The following is a 6,000-nucleotide window of genomic DNA, read 5'->3' as shown; positions in this document are numbered from 1 at the left end:
AAATTTTGTCTCTTGTCTATAGTAAATATAATAAGATTCTTTAAGGCAGTGGACGCTATTGGTAATCGTCAAAGACTAGCCTTCACAGTTGGTGTATCTCAACAAATGCATAAAATAACAAACTTGTGAAAATTTGAGCTCAAACGATCATCGATCTTGCGAGAAAAATAATGAAAGAAAAAAAACGCCCTTGTCACACGAGGTTATGTTTGTGTTATGGTCGATTTCGAGACCTCAAGTTCTAAATCTTAGGTCTCGTGATCAAATGTGTAAAATTTGTGGAAAATTACTTCTTTCTTGAAAACTACATGTATGGCACTATAGAGGGAGCAATATCTCACGATGTTTTATACCATTAACCTTGCCCTGTTACTCGTCACCATGAAAGGTTTTATGCTAATAATTTTTTTGAGTAATTACCAATAGTGTCCACTGCCTTTAACGTCCCATCCAAAGGACAAAGCAATGGTTAAGTGTTTTGCTTAAGGACACAAGTGGCACGGCTGGGGATTTGAACACTCACTCTGCTGATCAGAAACACCAGAGTTTGATTTTGGTGCTCTTGACAGTACTGCTCGGTCACTACTCTTCCACAACTCCAGGTTATCTTTGTGGGCTAATGCATACCTTCATGTATTAAGTAAAAACACTACAGAAACTCTGCAGTTGACATGCTCTCACTATGAAATCTTCATCTAGTTCATCATTCTCCTTGAAATTGCCTTTTCAATCCTTTTTGACCTTGTTCTCATGGGGTTATCTGCTAACTAGCCTTAACCTTAGTTTTAAATTGTTTTCACTGTGCTGTACTGCCAAACCCTCCTAAGGCTATCATGAACACAGCCAGATAGTTTACTGTTTAATGAGGGGAAGTCAACCTGAGTGATAAGTGGTCTATTGGTAAGCCTTCACCTTGTTTAAGGTCAGCAGTACTGTGTCCAGCCATGGATCTAGGGTCCTAGCTCTATGGTCCAGCAGTGTCCAACATACTGTGCTTGTTTACATTTGGAGTAGAGCATGACATAGCATGAGCAAATGAGGCCATGGAATTGGGCAAGTGTGAAATTACATTTCAGGGAATTAGTCAACAATTTAAAAGGTCTGGGCTTGGATGGGGAGCATTCCTTAAAACCATAGTGAAAGTCACAGAGCCCAGGTGAAGAAAACAAATGCCCCAAGGTGAATTGGATGGTTCACAAAAGAGAAACAATTAAATTTCAGCCAACTCCTGCGTTCAATGAGATTTCGGATGGTTTCACATTGGATAGGGTCTGGTGTGATATCTTTTAATTTAAAGAAACAACTTTGCCAAAACCAAATACTCCACAGCGATCATTCATTTACAATCCTGCATGTAGAATGAGCTACTTGGACGGGAAACCGATCTTTGTCAAACTTCTTTGAAACCTAATCTTTATAAGACTGGTTAATAAAAGAAAATTAAACAGTTAGTGGTCACTCTTAAAAATAATGTTAATGAGACAAATTTCGTTAGAAGCCTACACAAGTTTATTTTACAGTATATGGATGGTTATGGATTCTTGATTCCAGCGCTTAGTGTGTGATCCAAAAAGGCTAGGGTTTCACTTTGAACTTAGACCTCAGTGTGGCAATAAAACTTAACAAGTTTTGGAATTAGATGACGTTATAACTTTAAATCAATGTTTAAGTTTTTAACAAAAAATTTACTGGAGAACCGTAGTTGCTACATGCAAGATCTTTGCACCCTGTGAAAGACCCTGAATATGTTTTTAAAAGCTTACACAAAGTGTGTGATCTTTACTTTTTGTTAAAAATTAAAGCATTTGGATACTTTGGTAACACAAAAGACGATGTCCGCAGATTTACATTTAACTTACACCAGATATAATGATTATGTAAAGCTTTCCTAAAAATATTACTATCTGAGGTGCTGTAGTTTTTGTGAATGATAACGGCAGGAAAACTAGAAGTGTAAATGCACCAAAAATACAATAACATGACAAACGTATTATAAGCAAGTTTACATGTAATTGGCATTTCAATGCATTCAGTCTCGTTCAAGTACTTTATTTAGCACCTTGCCCCTCATTCCAAAACTACTCTCTAACCACTGGAAATACCATCTTTTACTCTGGTGTTGGCAAAAATGTTTCACAACTTTGAGAATGTTATCTTTATTTCCCAACATGCAGTGACTGAGATTGAGGACCTGGGATGGAGTCCTTCTCATCTACATGCTCTCTCATGACAGACCCTGCAACCACTGTAATCCCGTGGTATTACGGCACAGAGGGATTACGTCCAATCCTAAAGGTATATTATTATCACCATTTATTCACTCTAACATTAAACCTGCACCAAACTGCATGATTAACAAGCTCACTCCCATCTACACCATCACTTTAAAATCTACTAAGCTCATTTCCATGCTTGCATGTTACATCTTAACAATCAGGGGTTCGTTATACGACAGCGAAAACGTACCCCATCTATAACTCCACACCATCCGTTATCAGTCACTTGTCATGTAACAACCACTCACACCATTTATATGCACCTGAAATATTCCCAAACTAAATGGAATCATTCTGTTTGGAGGTGCATTTTCTGAATGTATGTATTTTCTGTTCTTTATTTACTGCAATGGTGAAATGTGGAACCAACTGCCATTGGAATACGCAATATGGAGTCCAATGGAAACTGCACCAGTCATTCCAGGGCCATGAAGACTTCATTGGAGCTGTGGTGAGCGGAGGTTGCTGTGAGGAAAACAACACTTACACATTTTAAAGTTCAGGAATAGAACCTGAAGGTAAGTTTATGTTCTGGATGTTTATAGTTTAAAAGTTCTTGCAGGACCAAAATTGTAAACCACAAATCCTGAAATTATCATACTTGGTTAATTTTGGTAAAAGCCAATGAACACTTTTTGAACAGAACAACAAATTAAAGTTCACAGATTAATAAATAACTCACAGGTTTTACAGAAGGTAATGGTTAAAGACTTCCCTGTGAAATATTATTCCATGAGATGCTTCACTTTTTGAGAAGACATTAATACAATTATCAATTCTCAATATTGAGAACGACTGATTATTATAAACACTTGTTGTGACCGGCGAAACGTGCGTAAACATAGGTGGGTTTTCCCGATATTTTTCCCCCCGACTCTGATGACCGATTGAGCTTAAATTTTCACTGAGGTTTGTGTACAAGTTGTGATACACGAACTGTGGGTCTTTGGACAATACTGTTTTATCGATGATGTGCTATTGCTTAAAGAGAGCATCAGGCAAAGAACAATGTCAAATTGAGTTTTGCTCTTCACTAATTTTCAAATTGATATGAAAATTGTTGAGTTCTTTTGGGTTTTTTTTTTTTTTTTTGGGGGGGGGAGGTCTCTGACTTCATTTGATAATGGTGTAAAATGCCATTATGTTTGATACCCTTCAACATCTTTTATGTTTCATTCCCTTCAGCTGTTTTCCAGACCCTGATGACATCATTGGAGCTGTGGTGAGCGGAGGTATGCTGTGAGGAAACGACACTCATTTTAAAGTTCAGGAATACAACCTGAGGGTAAGTATATTTGCATGATGTTAATAGTTTGGAATTTCATTCAGGGCCGTAATTTGTAAAGGATTTTCCTGAAATGATGATAACTTGTTAATTTATGTAAAAGAGGGGCTCCTGCAAAGGTCAAATTGAGCTGGGGGATTCACTATTTTTCAATAAAATTTGTTATTGGGGGGAAGGGTCTCTGACTTCATATTGTAATGGTGTAAAAAGCCATTATGTCTGATGCCCAACAATTTATTTTATAGAAATAAAACAATAGTGGATATCATCATATTTTGAAATACATGGTCGATAAATTGTTGTACATAAATTGTTAATTTCATTTTGAAACTCTGATCATTCAATCCAAAGGGCATTACATCTGAGTTAAAGCCATTGGACCCTTTACATAATTTACAGGGTTTACAGAAGGTAATGGTGAAAGACTTCTTTTGAAAAATTAGTCCATGAAATGCTTTACTTTTTGAGAAAACGGTAAAACAATATAAATGCTCGTTAGCGAGAGTTACGGATTTGTTATAAACATATGTCATGACACGGCGAAACGCGCGAAAACAGGTGTGGGTTTTCCCTTTATTTTCTCCGGACTCTGCTGTCCGATTGAGCCTAAATTTCCACAGGTTTGTTATTTGATATAGAAGTTGTGATACACGAAATTTGGGACTAGGACAATACTGTTTATTACCGAAAGGGTCCAATGGCTTTAATGTGACTGACACAGAAATTCCTCTTGGGAATGTACATACCCATTTTTTTTTATGTCCGATGATGTCATGTTACATTAACTCAATGATTTAGCTAATTTTGTGGTTTGAATGCAGTTATTGTATGATTCTCCATACAGGTGATGTCACAAGGATACTGGCTACCAAGGATCATGGAAGGAGGACGAGGGTGTCTTATGGTCTGAGGATGCAAGTTTCCAGGTAAGACGACTTAAGAAAGTAAAATACAGTAGAAGTTATTTTACTGTCCGAAAGTATCAAGTCATAGAAAAAAGTGCTTTTGAAAAGTTAATGTGGCTTATTTTGAATGCCCAAACAAAACTAGCTCAATAAAACCATGCAGTTTAACCCTTAAAAAAAACCTAAATATTCAGTGTTCATCAAAGTTTGACGAAAAACTTACAATTTTTATACGATTTGCTTAATGCAGACAAACGAGTTGATGAGAAATATTTGACTCTCTAAAATTCAAAGAAATAAACCCTAACGAATAATATGATTGAAAAACTCAAACCCACATTTATGTTCATCTAAATTATTCCCAAACTAAATGGAATAATTCTATTTGGAAGTGCATATTCTGAATGTATCTATTTTTTGTCTTTTATTTACTGCAATGGTGAAATGTGAAACCAACTGCCTGTGAAGTACGGAGTCCAATGAAGACTGCACATCAATGGCATCTGCGTTCGTGCTGGTGACGTCCATCCGCCGATGACCAAGAAGACAACCGCTGGTTGCCTGGCTTCTTAGAGGAGTGTTCCTGTGTTCCTGTCTCCCTGGTGGATGAGAGAATGCATTGCAGTCTAATGGATCAACAACAGATGTAATAATGGCAACTATACTTGTTTTGAAATAAAACTAAAACAGATGTTACACATGTAATAACATAACTTTAAAGGATTGCGCAGAAAGTTTGTTGCGTCAATCTTTTTACAACAATCGATCTCTTTGAGATGACATAAATAGTTCAAACCTGTTGCTGAAAAGCAGCGACTGAACTCAATTTTTGAACTAACTTAGTGATGCAGTTGTTGAATGATTCTCCATATACAGGTGATGTCACAAGGATAATGGCTACCAAGGATCATGGAAGGAAGACGAGGTAGTCTTATGGTCCGAGGATGCAAGTTTCCAGGTAAGACGACTTAAGAAAGTAAAATACAGTATAAGATGTTAATGTCCATAAGTATTAAGTCGTAAAAAGGTGCTTTTGAAAAGTTAATGTGGCTTATTTTGAATGCCCAAACAAAACTAGCTCAATAAAACCATGCAGTTTAACCCTTAACATAACCTAAACATTCCTTTCTTTCCTCTGATGTGTTCATCACTGTCATCAAAGTTTAACGAAAAATTTACAATTTTCATTACGATTTGCTTAATGCAGACAAACGAGTTGATGAGAAATATTTGACTCTCTAAAAATTCAAAGAAATAAACCCTAACAAATAATATGATAGAAAAACTCAAACCCAACTTTAGGTTGACCTAAATTTTTCCCAAACTAAATGGGATAATAATATTTGGAAGTGCATTTTCTGAATGTTTTTATTTTTTGTCTTTTATTTACTGCAATGGTGAAATGCGAAACCAACTGCCTGTGAAGTACGGAGTCCAATGAAGACTGCACATCAATGGCATCTGCGTTCGTGCTGGTGACGTCCATCCGCCGATGACCAAGAAGACAACCGCTGGTTGCCTGGCTTCATAGAGG

The 6,000-nt window shown here is 36.7% G+C and overlaps 1 long non-coding RNA gene across 1 annotated transcript; it reads left to right on the top strand.

Annotated features, from left to right (window-relative positions):
• Positions 1-2,183: 2,183 nt before the first annotated feature.
• LOC139951009 (uncharacterized) lies at positions 2,184-4,484 on the top strand. The gene is made up of 3 exons (XR_011787720.1): positions 2,184-2,794; positions 3,462-3,561; positions 4,406-4,484. It is a non-coding gene; the product is annotated as an uncharacterized lncRNA (long non-coding RNA).
• Positions 4,485-6,000: the final 1,516 nt, after the last annotated feature.

This window comes from Asterias amurensis, chromosome 18 (genome assembly GCF_032118995.1).
Source record: "Asterias amurensis chromosome 18, ASM3211899v1".
In the NCBI taxonomy this organism is placed as follows: Eukaryota; Metazoa; Echinodermata; class Asteroidea; order Forcipulatida; family Asteriidae; genus Asterias; species Asterias amurensis.
This window is presented reverse-complemented; position numbering and strand designations above follow the sequence as displayed.